The sequence below is a fragment of the Sinocyclocheilus rhinocerous genome, unplaced genomic scaffold (assembly GCF_001515625.1).
Source record: "Sinocyclocheilus rhinocerous isolate Xijiao unplaced genomic scaffold, SAMN03320098_v1.1 scaffold1568, whole genome shotgun sequence".
In the NCBI taxonomy this organism is placed as follows: Eukaryota; Metazoa; Chordata; class Actinopteri; order Cypriniformes; family Cyprinidae; genus Sinocyclocheilus; species Sinocyclocheilus rhinocerous.
This window is the reverse complement of record NW_015660888.1, coordinates 149,851-164,843: the sequence shown is the minus strand read 5'-3', so window position 1 is coordinate 164,843 and position 14,993 is coordinate 149,851. Positions and strand designations below refer to the sequence as shown.

The 14,993-nt window shown below is 41.0% G+C and overlaps 1 pseudogene; it reads right to left on the bottom strand.

Annotated features, from left to right (window-relative positions):
- Positions 1–2,761: 2,761 nt before the first annotated feature.
- Positions 2,762–3,961, bottom strand: LOC107725810 (homeobox protein Hox-D13a-like; annotated as a pseudogene).
- Between the last annotated feature and the right edge of the window lie 11,032 nt (positions 3,962–14,993).

Sequence of the window (14,993 nt, the reverse complement as noted above, 5' to 3'; positions counted from 1 at the left end):
ACACACACACAAACAGACATAATGAAAAATGTATGCATGGGGATAGGGAATATTCCTAAATTTGTAATGGGGGAAAAAAACATACAATACAATAATGCATTACTGCTATGGCTACATAGTCTTTTAAAGGATCTGCGTTCGTGTTTTATTACATAAACAGTGATTTAAAAAAATCAAGATTTAAAAAATCTTTAAGCTCACAAGCGCATGCTAACATATTTTTTGGTGAAAAAGGTTTTGATCTTCTGTGAGCAATATTTAAACTTTTGATAGAGATCCAATGCCAACAATTCCATATTTTTAACATTTTGTTATTGAGCGGCCAATATCTTCATTCGATTCAATTTCTTTTCAAGGAAAACATTAAGTCGGTTGTCTTGAGATGCCGAGCTATCGTTGCAAGAAATTAAAAATTTCTTTAGATATCGGATTATTGTTTGAGTCTGTCTCTCAAATTTTATAGTGCGGGATATGCAAGTTATATTTTATCTTACCTCCGTAGATTTGTCCAGATGATCCAAAACACGGTTTAAAGAATGTGCACATATACGCACGTGCAGGCAAAATGACTATTGTAAACAGGCAATTTCCGGAAAGAATGGAGACAGTATACCTCCCACATTTACGGGTCCAGTCAATTCATGAAAACCTTTCAAATGGGATTGCTTTAGACATTCACATTCTGTTGCGTACTGACAACACAGAACCCAATAATCACATGTTCAACCTTAAAATAATAATAATAATAATTATAAGAATAATAATGTGTACATGAAAAATATATGGTACATCAGTATAGTTCAAGGTCAAAGTCCAGATGCGGATTTAACTAATACAAGTCCAAGTGCATTTAAAAGCAGCAGTAAAACTGTTTGTCATAGTCTAAATTTCATTTCATTGTCCCAAATAACCAGGCAGATAATTTGATGAAAATGCGTCGCTTTTAAAAGCTGAAAACAGCATGACAGAGAACTATAAAAATGTTCTTTAAAGTACTGCCGTTGTTAAACCCTTCGTATGAATTCGCCACCATCGGCAAAACGTAAAACAGTTACGAGTTACCATGAGAGCAGCCTTTAGGGAAGTATTTTCTGATCAACAGAAGTGTGAACATAACTTTTTAACTCTGTATTACACGTTTTTTTCTTTAATTTATGACTGCATATTACATATTTATTCATAACTTACAACGCCATCTTCTCTATTAAATGATCATAGCTGTTGAATTCTTAGAATGGTTTACTTTTTTAATGCAAAAGTGAATTTGATCTTAATGCAAGGCACATGCTAACCGGTAGGTGGCGATGCAGCTTCATGAATTGGTGGCAAGTTTTTTTTATGAGACCTCTTAAAGTCAAGGTCTAGTATGACAATAAGTCTCAAGGTCAGTGAGAAGACCCAGTTTCAAAAGATGTTAAAATGTTTTAAGTAATGAAATGTTTTAAATAATAAAATCCTGTTTTAAAGGCAACAAAAAAACTTGTTGTGTAGATTTTTCTACTAACGGTATAAGGGACTCGTGGCTTTTTTTTTGCTTTTCAAAGATTTTCAATTAACCATTAAATAATCAGTCAATCAAACAATAAAACAACAATTTGTGGGCTGCTTTATCAAAATAATAACTCTGTGTATGGATATCGCACTTAAATTATATTCTAACTAGTATTTTACTCTTCACATTTATCACACGTTCACGCAGTGATCATGTGTTAACATTTATGCAGGCTTACTGATTTTTTCACATTTTAATAAAAGCCGTCGCTTTTATCCAAAGCGACTTCGAGGACATTCGAGGCATATAGCTTATATTTTACCGGTATCCTATGAGTTCCCATTTATTCATGTATAAAATACATTTACAGACCGTTGCAGGCCTCAGCAAGTTGTGGAATCCGTACTATTATGAATATCAGTCCTCTATTGAAATTCATTAGTTATGTTTCTCAAAGTAGGCCTACATAAAATTAAAGGTCTACTACTGTCAAACATTAAATTCAAGCCAGTTGAATGTAGTGTACAGTAGCTTTGCAATGACAATAAATAATACATTATAACTCTTAAAATTACATTAATAAAGACTGCAACTTTCGCGCTATTGGCGCTTTACTCGGTGCTTCGGGGAAACCAGCCACGGTCTAACAAATTATTATTTTTTTATTTTTTATTTATTTATTTTTTTGCTCGGATCTCTTAAATAAACATTACACGAGAAACTATTGCTTTTCAGTTTATTTGCGTCATACCCGATTTTGTCCATAAAACTCTGGTACTATACAATAGCACTCACATAAAACGAAAAATAAAACAAAATTTTTAATGAAAAGAAAGATCAGTAGCCATCAAATATGGCGTAAAAATTACTAGTGCTTAATAATTGCACTAGTAATTACTTCTTTAAAAATCTACTGAAACACTGAACATCTCAACATTCGCTATACAATAGCACTCACATAAAACGAAAAATAAAACAAAATTTTAAATGAAAAGAAAGATCAGTAGCCATCAAATATGGCGTAAAAATTACTAGTGCTTAATAATCGCACTAGTAATTACTTCTTTAAAAATCTACTGAAACACTGAACATCTCAACATTCTTTCAGCAAACCTGGATGCCAATATAAAAACATTATCTGAATAAACTACGACTGAGTATGGATGTACGACTGAGCACGACTGATAGCCCTTAAAAAAGAAGAAGAAAAACAATGAGCTAAACTCTTCACTATGAAGCAGCATTTGCATGAATGAATCTTTAATAGGATTAAACATCTTTGCAGACTTCAGGTCTCTTCTTATCCTTGACTCTACGGTTTTGAAACCAGATAGTTACTTGTCTCTCAGACAGGTTTGTAGAAAAAGCGACCCGCCGTCTCTTCTCCTTTGTAATGAACTTAGTGTTGGCGTATTCCCGCTCGAGCTCTCTCAGTTGCAATTTTGTGTAAGGAACCCGTTTCTTTCTCCCGCGCTGACAGAACGAAACCGCTGTTCCCTCTGAGGAAATAAAAATAATTTTAATTACAGGGCTGTCTTTTGTTACAAGATCGTTTCATAGTTCCAAGATTAACAATGATGTAACATTTATTGCAATTTACCTTAACGCAGACTTTTTTTTTTTTTAAAGAAACATCTTCCAATAATCTAAATGTAGGCTAATGGTAAAATTTTTAAAAACTAAATTAATTGCGACATGTAAATTTCTATCCAAAGAAAGTCCAATTCAGGTTCAAAAGAAAAGGAACGTTTTTAATTTCGGTCATTATTAATTTCAGATTAGTGAACTAAGCCTGTGCTTCTGATTTTAAGAATTCATTTCATTATTTTGATACTGACACGATTGTGGCATTTAATAAGACGGTGCAAAAAACTAATCAAGAGAGGCGAGGAGTGATTCACAGAGCAGATCTCACAAGTCTTACCTGTTAATGATGGTTTCCAGATATGCGTTCTCTGCGTCTGGTCTTTGGGGCAATAAAGTTGACCGCTGCATTTGTTTGACCAGTTCCACGGCTGGTGGCCTTCCATAGTCAAACAAGTCTCATGTCCGGTCACTGCTCTATGAACTACAGGTAAATCAATATAGACAGGGGGGATTCTTGGGTAGGAACCGGTGTAACTTTGGTAAAACGCGAACTCCTTAAGCCAGGCGTCACCATAGTCCACGGGTTTACTGCCAGACTGCCCATTCGCATTTTTTTTTTACAACACTAGACAGAAACACAGCCTTTTATGGAACTTTGCAACCATAACAATTGTTTCCGAAACGACATCCAAAAGTGACCGAGGAACTAGTGCCAATGTTGGCTGAAAAAGAAACGTAAGGAGTGAAAGACTCAGAGCTTGTCGAAGTCGGTCGTTCCGCCGCGGAGAACATCGGAGTTTCTGACGCAGACCGACTTGAGTGCGCCCCGAAGACAGACGGGTAAACGTGTCTGAACTCCTCATCCAGTCCCCTTGCTTCCATATTTACTTGCACTCAGTGTAGTAGGCCTATATGATTTGTAATTTAACTCATTGTATTTTATGAGTTCAAAACCACTAAAAATGTACACAGAGAACAATCTCCGTTGATAGTTAAGCTTTTATGTTTTTTTCCCCGGACTATTTACATAGGTCAGATAACCTGGTGCCTGATTGGATAGTTGTCACCATGTGGCATGCAAATGGTTAAGCTGAATTTGGACAACACCACGGAGTAGATTTCACTTGTCTTGTGTGAGCCTAGTTTAAGCATTTTAATCCAGGACATAAACACGATTACATTTCTTTTTGTTCTATATTTTGTTATACATTTATTTGATGACCATTTTTATCAGGCTCATATATTTATGTTCAGTTCTTTCACTTTAATAGCATAGAAAAGAACCTATACATTGCCATTAAAGTAAAATTACTGAACCTAAATATAGGAGCCTGATAAAAATGAGAATTTTAGAAGAAAATTTCAGACGGCACTTAGAGGCTTTTGCATCTGAACTCTTCATATATATATATATGTGTATATATATATATATATATATATATATATATCACTCCAGTCCTCAGTGTCACATGAATTCATTCTAATACGTCTTATCTACTGACTCCGAACTTGAACGGTAGTGACACACACACAATTCTTGTCAGCTAGTACTAGTTGGTAGTAGCTGGTCCATAATTTGATAAATGTCAGAACCGACTGCTGTAATATTTTTAATCACTAGGTGGCTCTGTAATTTTAATCATTTTCATACATTAGCCAGGACTGCAAGATCCATTATACATAAACAGGGTTCTGGAGACCTACTGCGAAGTAGAAGTTGCGTTTTAAAGTAGAAGAGATTCACCAGCCTGCCCTTTGCTCAGTGTTAACATTGTGGCACGCACTGGAGCGTAAGAGAGGAAGACGATGATGTTGTGAAAGAGGAGGAAAATGGCGTGGGAAGACGTTGAGTGTGTTGCACAACACATAACTGATTTCCATGCACGACAACTAATTTTTGTTTCCCTCTTCCAACTGCCTGTAAAGCAGGGGTGTCAAACTCAATTAATGGAGGGCTGGGGCCCTGCAGAGTTTTGTTCCAACACACATAGGCTACCATATAGTCTTCAAATAAGCCAAGAAGGACTTGATTAGTTGGATCAGGTCAACTCTGCAGGGCTCCGGCCCTCCAGGAATTGAGTTTGACACCCCTGCTGTAAGGCATAGCCCATTTTTCTTGAAAATTACTTCCTGAATTTCATTTATACAGCTGTCGATTTTAAAGTCTCAAGTTTATATTAAGAATGTACTATAAGTAAGTAGTAAGTGTTAGAGTAGTACTAAGTGTAATTTTGTGGTTAGGAGGTTGTCTGCTTGTGATGCACTTTAACATTCAATTACTCCTGAACACTTAAAGATCTACAATAGCTTTTATGATTTACTTAAGCTTACTTTTGCTTTTGGGATTTTGTGCGCATGTAGGTCCCATTTCCAAACATCTGTGAGCCCCTCAAAAGCATACATTTATAGCCGGAAGGGAAACCAGACAACCTGCAGGTTTTTTTCTTTTCTTTTCTTTTGTGCCCTCACAAGAAGCTTGTAGTTGTTGACATACCACAGACATACCTTTCACAATAGTTATCCAGCGATTGCGGATTCTGAACGCTGCGCGACGCTCTGATGACAAACATTAAATAGAAACGCTATTCATTTTTAATTATTGTAAATGCAAATGTGAAATAATTCACATTGATTGTGCTAATGTATGATTTTCATATAATTAATTCAGGGCCTCTGGTCTTACTGGTTGATTTGTATTTATTTATAAGTATGTTTACCGTTAACTTAAGTTTGTGTGTCGCTATGTTCGTGTGACGTAACGCCAATCGTCGAAATCGCCGTTCTAAAAGGCCCATTCACACCAAGAATGAACCATAGCGCTTCATTGATGCGCATTTTTTTAACGCTAATTACTAGCATAACACAATGCAGAAACATTGAGTCCTGGTTTCACAGACAGGGCTCAAGATTAAGCCAGAATTAGGCCTTGGTTAAAATATGACATTGAAGGAGTTCTATCTATCTGTCTATCTATCTATCTATCTGTCTGTCTGTCTGTCTATCTATCTATCTATCTATCTATCTATCTATCTATCTAATCTGAATGTGCCTTACAAAAAAAACATTACTGGTTTGCATCTTGATATAAACAAATGGCACTGGCAGATTTTAAGATATGTCAGTGTAAATTGCTTTCAGTTAAGACAGCTCAAACATTGGGACTATAGGCTTAGATTGGGACTGGGACTATAGGCTTAGATGCTATTTTTAAATATTTAATTGAAACAACAGGTCCTTTTTGCTTATTAACATTAATGATTGGCATCTTTAAGTTATAATTACTCTCTACGTCTACTCTTTCCTGGAGTAGGTCTGTATATAGAAAATAGAATTTTGAAGAATTTATACACAGCTCTTTTTCCATTCAGGGACAGTTCTATATCACTAAAGTTGAACTACACCATAAATCAGTCCATATGACAACTCTCTCTTGTGGCCTCAGAAGACCTTGAATCTGACAACATGTGTACTATCTTTATGGTGCTATTCTAGTGGTTATAGTATTTGTCTTTTGGGTAGGCCTACACTCTTCTAACATTTTGTAAAATAGAGCTACAATTGACGAAAAATAGTGTGACGAAAGGGGCAGGGCCAAGAGCCATGGGAACGGAGCGAGGCCGGTGGAGTAAATGCTAATGCACGACACCTGCGCCACTCACCGGTCTCGAGTCTCACGGAGGAGCTCCGGAAGGATAAAGGAGGAGTGACGACAGTGTTGGACGAGAGAGGACCAGGCCTGGAGTTTATTTTGTGTTTTGTGTGCGGCAGTCGCCCGCGAGGGGCTGCCGCTTTACTTTCATTTTGTGTTTGTTTATTTTATTAAAGTTGTAAATGTTTGCCGGTTCCCGCCTCCTTCTTCCCGACCTACGAACGTTTGTTACAAATAGTTTAAACATTATTTTGTTAGGTTTTACAATGAAATTGGGCCACATGGCTTAATATTATGTAAAGGTGATTAAATGATAATGATAATAAAAGTTTTCAATTTTAGGTTAATTATCCCTTTAATTGGCTACTTCCTTTTTAAGTACAAACCAGATAAACACATAAAATAGCTTGCAGTTCATGAACTCTGATCTTTTCTGAAAGAAGGGGTTGTCTTGTCCAAAAGAGAGATCCACAATTCTCCTTCAAGTCAGGAAAACTCTCACATTTTGAGTTTAATGAATCATTTTCTAATACAAGTGAATTTACTGAAAAGCTACCAGGAAAGCCAGGTAACATTCAAAATATACACATGTAACATGTAGTTCGTAGCTCAGAGAAGAAGGAGGCGGGAACCGGCGAACATTTAAACATAAAACTTTAATTATCTAATAAACAAACATAAAACGAAAGTAAAAGGGTCAGCTCCTCATGGACGACTTCCGCATAAATCATAATAAAACAACAATATAAATAGTCCAGGCCTTGTCCTCTGTCGTCTTGCACTGTCGTCACTCCTCCTTTTATCCTTCCGGAGCTCCTCCATGGGACTCGAGACCGGTGAGTGGCGGAGGTGGCGCTCATTATCATTTACTCCACCTGCTATGCCCCACTTGTCACAGCCCACATTTACTCTTTCCATGCGTCCCAATGCTCATACTATCCATCCTAAATAGTATGTGAGATTAAAATAATTGCGTCCCAAACCATAGTATGTTGAAAAGAGTATACCAGAAGTCCCCAGGTGGTCTACTATTTCAGGTAGATTTTTGAAGTGTGGATCCATGCACACTTTAATGACTAATATTGCCCACAATCCATTACGCTTTGGCGAAGGATTCGGTTCAGACATAGATATGTATATGTAGATTCCTCATTAGCTACTGTTTCTATGGGCCGCTATACGTAAGCCGTCTGCCATATTCGAAGGGTCAACTTGACGTCACTCAGCATAACAGTAACATAAGTTACCAATGTTACAAAACTTGTAATATTGAGTTAATACATTTAAAAACACAAACCAACCCATTCTCACCTGTGAAAGGTTATCCCGTTTCTTTGGGAATTTAAATCCCAGCGGTTTTTACAACCATTGGCTGTGCAGGACTGTGACATCTTCGAATATTCATTGATTATTATGGTGAATGACATCAAGTTGACGGTTAAAGATGGCGGACACGTCTACGTGCTTGGCGCAGTCAAATGGGGCATCTACCGTCCACGTTACGAAAGGAGCACTTATCAAACTTACGGGAAGGTACGGGAGTCTGAGTCAGCAAGTTGTGTCTTAGGCTGGCCGTACACTAGACGATTTTAAGGCCGATTTTAAGCCTGATTTGCATCCCCGAACGATCGGGGGTGTGGCCTGATTCGCGGCTTGTCGCAAACGATTTTTTGTCCAAAAAATCCTCTATTGTGTGGTGTCATTACGATTATTTATCTGCTCCCGATCGAGACGGAGCGTCCCTGAACTCAAATCTCTCTTGATTGGGCTGCTTCTGACATGATACCTGCGATAGCCAATGAGAGCGAGCAAGCGTCACCTACCAGATATTGCGTGCTTCTATTGCTGAAAATTGGCAGCCACAAACATGCCATGAAAGCAGAGAACATCACCCATATTCTTTTTTATACTTTGTTTTTCACTGTGAAACAGAATGCGCGCCAGGAGAGCCAGCTGACAACGTTGATTGTCCTCTATTTATTTTTCTTCTCTAGTCACGTTTGATCTCGCGAGTTTCCGTGAGATCACGTGTCAGTGGCTACGTCTACATGCAAAATTTTTGGTTCAATCGGACTGAATTAATTCCGATTGATGAATCTGAATGTAGTGTTTACATGAACGTTAAATAAAGCGATTGGGTTGATGTGCGCTTTTATATGTCACAAGCTTCAAATCGGAATTTATTTTTTTGACATGCGCACACTGCACAAATATAGAGTTTCTCACTGTTTGTAAATAATAACCACTCTCCTACACAGTTTATTTATTTGTTTTTAACAGCAGAATTAATATTTATTAATTTATGGATAAATATACATATAAACCGCTGTGCCGTGCTGCTCATATTTATCACACAGTAAAAATGCCCCTCTCCGCGCCCAAAACAGGTAGCCTGTGGATGAGAATCCAAAACAAGGACTGGTGGGAGGTTGTCCTGCTCCACTTCACAGTTGCCGAGTGAAAGCAGAGTTTTATAAAGACAGGACACGCATTTATACAACACTTTATTCAAAAGGAAGAACCGCTGGTTTTGCGCGTCATATGTCATTATGCTAGTTCTGCATCATTGCACATGCGCAGTCCTTTCAGTTTCGGGGTTCAATCCGATCGAGTGTTTATATGCACTCTCAATAGTATTAGAAAAGGAATAAACCACCCCCTTCAATCCGGATCGATTAAGGTGTTTACATGAAGGTTTTTCAGTCCGATTGAACCGTCAATCCGATTACAAATGGATTATTTGGTTGCATGTAAACGTAGCCACTGTGAAATCGTTCCTACAATCAACAAGTGTGTGGTCTCGAGGTCTGGTCGAATCATCTAGTGGTCTTTCTAGGCATACTAGAAACTTCCAGGCAGGTGTGTTGAGGCAAGCTGGAGCTAAACTCTGCAGGACACCGGCCCTCCAGGACCGAGTTTGGGCACCCCTGATCTAGTGTGTGCGTTCAGAGGATTATAAGGCTAAAAATTGGTTGAACTCTCTTCATGTCTGTGGTCTCCCATGGTTTTAAAATCATTTAAGATTTGAAAATCATGTGCGGCCAGCCTTAGGGGAAGCTCCCAAGGAGGGCCGGCTAACAGACTGACCAATTCCGAGAACCACGTCTGCGTGGGCCAGAACGGGGCCACCAACAGCAGACATTCAACTTTGTCCACCCGTACTCTGAACAGAACCGCTGAGAGCAAGCGGATCGGTGGGAAGGCATAAAGACTGGTCCTGGGCCATTCTTGGGCTAGAGCATCCACACCCAGAGGCGACGGAGAAGATGGGGAAAACCAGAGCAGGCAATGCGTAGTCATGCTCGAAGCAAACAAATCCATTTCCGCTCTGCCGAATCTCCGCCATATGAGACTCCGTGACTGCACACCGAGGGTGCAATCTCCATTCTCCGGCCTCTAAACTCTGTCTCAAGAGTAAGTCCGCTCCTGAGTTCAGGTGACCTGGGACATGGACTGCTCTGACCGACAAGAACTTGGTCTGCGCCCAAAGAAGAACACATAACAACAAGAAGAACAGCGTAGTCCTCCTTGGCGATGTTGTCCGTCCAGACCAAAATGTGACAACCCCTCAAATGGGGTAAGAACCGTTTGAGCGCCAGAAACACTGCCAGCATCTCCAAACGGTTTATGTGCCAGCCACAATGCACCTCTGTCCAAACTCCACAAACTGGGGCGTCCCTGATAGACTGCCCCCCAGCCCGTGAGGGATGCATCCGTCGTGATTATCTTGCGACGACAAAACGCCCCTAACTGGACTCCCTTTTGAAGGAAATGAGGACTCATCCATAGGCGCAGAGTGTGGAACCCTCTGCGCGTCACCATAATTCTGCGGAACGGATGGCAGTGAGATGTTTTGGCTCTTGATCCACCACTGAAATGGCTGCATGTGGAGCAGGCCCAACTGAACCACAGAGGACACTGCTGCCCTAAGACCCAACAGTCTGTGACATAACCCTACATGGAGTAGACGCCCTGTCCTGAACTGACTCAGACAGGTCCATAATGACTGAACACGTGCGGGAGACAGACATGCCCGCATCGTGCAAGAATTCAAGTCCACACCTAAAAAGGTTGTTTGTTGACATGGTAGCAGGACACTCTTTTGCAGGTTCACCCGCAATCTTAGGCTCCTCAAGTGATCGAGCACCAAGTCCCGATGCGCTGTCGCCAGATCCTGTGATTGAGCTAATATCAGCCAATCGTCCAGATAGTTTAATATTCGGACGTCCTGGAGCCGCAACGTTCTTTGTGAACGTTCGAGGAGCCAGAGCCAGTCCGAATGGAAGAACACAGTATTGGTAAGCTTTGCCCTCAAAAGCGAACCTGAGGAACTTCCTGTGTCTCTTGACGATCTGGATGTGAAAGTATGCATCCTTTAGATCGATAGTCACAAACCAATCTCCGGTTCGGATATGAGACAAAATGGATTTTAACGTCAGCATCTTGAATTTGCTCACTCTGAGTGCAAGATTTAGACGACACAAGTCCAAAATCGGACGTAAACCGCCATCCTTTTTGGGCATAACAAAATACCGGCTGTAAAAGCCTAACTCCATCTGAGTGGGGGGTATTTCTTCTATAGCCCCTTTCTCTAGGAGTGACACAATCTCCTGATTTAATGCTGAGGCCTCCCCAGGACGCACTGTCGTGGGAAGGACCCCACTGAAAGGAGGTGGCCCTTTTCGGAATTGGATGGTGTAACCGTGTCGAATGGTACGTAGCACCCACTGCGAGATCTCGGGCAGGCAACGCCATGCGGCCCAAAAGTCTGCCAGGGGCCTTAACCGCTCTATGCTTGGCAACTGCTGAACTGCAGGTGCCGAGACATCCTCTGATCGCAGAGAGCTGCTGGCATCAGCAAAAACAGGAAGCACATGCGGAGAGACCGCATTTAATGAACTCGTTGCTATGACCTGACCCTCCTGCATAGGGTCTCGAAACACGATCGGGCCAACCAGCCACATTGAAAGTGAGGGCTTTGAAGGCCATCATAAACGGGCCATGCGCGCATGACCCTAGGGCTTTTTCTCAAACTCTGAAGGCTGGAAGGCGCAGAGTGTCTGAGGGGGTGCTCGTCGTGAAAGTCCAGTCTAGAACCGCCCGAGGCGCAATATGCGGTGGAACAGTTAAGACTGAAGTTGGGAGGCCACAATGAGAGAGGTGAATTCGCTTGTGTGGTTCGTCCAAACTCTCCAAAGGAGGGCCTGTCCTCCGAGGACGAGCAAAGGAATCAGAAACTACAACTAGGGGCCTGAGGACGAGAGGCCTTGGCCGTCGAACTCAGGTCTATCCATCTACATTGTCGTGAGCGGACCGGTGGACGATACCTAGGACCCCAATCCTTACGAGGGGGTTCCATAGGCGATGGTTCACTCCGCTGAACCTCGTGAGGGCACTGCAGAGAAGACGAGTGTGAACGAACTGCACGTGGTTGCCGCCTGACCTCCCTATACCCAGGGCTTGAAAACAAAAAAAAAATTAAATTGGTTCACTCCAAACAGAATCGATATTTTAACATTTCTGTTCCTGCGTTCCTCTGTATTATTACCGTTCCGAAACTGGTTCGGGTAGAAGAAATACCGGTTAATAACGTTATTTTTTTTAAAACAATTTTATTTGCCTATAATAGGCTAATAATAATAATAATAATAATAACAATAGTCTAATAATAATAATAATAATAATAATGTACAGCGTTTTCTTTACTCAAAAAGAAAAAGAAAAAAAAACAGGAAGAGATCTGGTAACGTTAGCCTATAACCCGCTGCGCTTAGTCACAGCCAATACAGCATCATCTTTTCTAGATTTTGGCCAAATGTAGGCTACTAAACAAAAGAAAAAATCTATCAACACTTTAAAGACATTAAAGTATTTTTAAGATATTTAAAAATGTTTGCTGCATTGTTAAAAAACGCTACTTGTTGGCTATAAGATTGCGTTTTGAGAGTAAAAAAAAAACATAGCCTCAGTCGCGTATAGGCTCACGTCGCATTTTATTAGCTCTATTACATTCAGAAATAATGTAGGCTAAAATGCCAGTAGACTAAAGCAAAATGTTTGCAATCATTATAAACACAGTTAGTTTCTCTCCACAACAAATCCTCTAAAATTAAAGCTATGCGTTTAGGCTATGAAAACGTCAATCCAAAAACAAATTAATTTAAGGTGAAACTGATGCCTACCTCTCTCATTCGCCATGAATCCAAATGTTTCCATATTCGCGAAGTATCTAGATGCTAAAATATTATTTATTATAGGCTTTGTACTTTCATCGACGTAAAACATCATCCTTCACATCGGTTACATCAGCACAGTGAGGCTCTGGTCACGCTGAACGCAACAGATTGAACTACGGAGCAGTGTAACTTTTTACTTGTTTCTTTAATTGTATTTCATTTTGATAATGAACAGGCTGCAATGTCACAAAAAATATGTTGTGTGTGCGTGTGAGGCGCCGGCGCGATGGTCATACCAACTGGTTGGTTATACTTATACAGATAGAAGACATCATTCAAAACTGTCAAGCTTTTGCAAAATAAAGAAAACTACTCTCTGCCATCTCGTTTTCCTTTCTGAGAACTTTGGAACGCGTCACAATGAACCGTAACTCAGCACATTTTTTTTTTTTCGTTCTGTTAATCTGTCAATGATTTAAGTGAAATATATTGAGTGTATATGCCTATATATCCCTTTTTATGTAAGCCTATAGTTTTCTTTTTTCTCCGTTCACAGAAGTGCTGCAGGTGCGTGTGATCTGTTGAATCCATCTTACACTATCCTCTGATAAACTCTAACGCCGGTGCATTGTCATTGCGACTTACCTATGATGAGTTCACAGCTGAGCGGGCATTTCACTCGTTGGATGCATCAGCGTCACATTTGCATAGGCCGTACTGTAATTCATGATTGGTTGACAGCCAAGTTCAAATATTAAATGGAAAGATAAAATAACGTTATTAACCGGTTAATGGCCATTTCAAATTTTCGATTCTGTTCGCAACTATAAAATTTGATTTCGTTTCTGTTTCTGGTTCTGTTCCTGTCAAAATTTCGTTTTTCGTTTTCATTCCTTGAACCGGTTCAGAGCCCTGCCTAGACCTGCGTGGGATGAGCTGGCCAAAAACTGCAGAAAAACGCTCGAAATTTCTCCTCAACAGTAGTGACCGATTCCCCAAACAGGCCATCCTTGGATATGAGGGCATCCAAGAGAAAAGTTTTGTCCTTCTCCTTTATGTCAGTGAGAGTAAGCCAAAGGTGGCGCTCAACTGACACCACACCCGCCATAGATCTGCCCACTGCTCGGGCTGTGTGCTTGGTAGCTCTGAGCGCCAAGTCAGTAGCCCGCCTGAGCTCCTTAACAGCCTCTGGAGTCAAACCTTCTCCGTCATCCAACTCTTTAAGCACATCTGCTTAATAGGCTTGGAGCAAACCCATTGAGTGAAGAGTAGCCGCGGCTTGTCCAGCGGCCATGTATGATTTCCCGACTAACGTGGACGTAACCCTACACGGCTTGGATGGCAGCAGGGGGCGTGACTTCCAAGACGGCGCTGAATTTGGCGCGAGATGTGCCGGCAAGCCGTGAGTTTCTTCTACAGTCGGCATAGCCACGTAGCCATGCTCCACCATCTTGGAAATAGTGGCGAAGTCAGCGGCAGCGGGATTAGTGATACACGCCGAGAAGGGTTGCTTCCAAGATCTTGAAACCTCTTGGTGGAGGTCTTGGAAGAAAGGGAGAGGCCTACGGGGCTGGGCTGGAGTGTGGCTAGTCAGAAATCGGTCGTCCAGTTTTGACTGGGACTGATTTTGCACCAGCTCGCTGTCCCATTCTAACCCCAGCTTGTCTACAGCACGAGTAACGACATCTAACAACTCACTGTAAGACAGGGGAGTGTGCATCTCCTGTCCGCTTGGAGGGAGAGAAGTGCTCAATTCACCTATTAGGTCCTCCGAATCAGAGGTCGCTGTAGAGACCACATCTTCATCACACAGTTCACAACCGAAAGAAATTACGAGCTTTTTATTTACGAGCTTCCGGGGTAGGCTGTAAATCATCATTGATATAGACAACCTGGTCCGCATAGCACTCTTCCAGCGCTTGAACGTGGCCCTGCGAGAATGAGAGAAAGGGAGAAAACTCCGGCGTCTCACTCTCCATGAGCTCCGGCTTGCATGCGTCACCCCAAGCGACCATCTCGTGCGGCGCCTCGGCAACCACAGAAACGGTATGGCGGGGGTTAGACGTGAGTCCTCCTTTCTTTAAAAGAG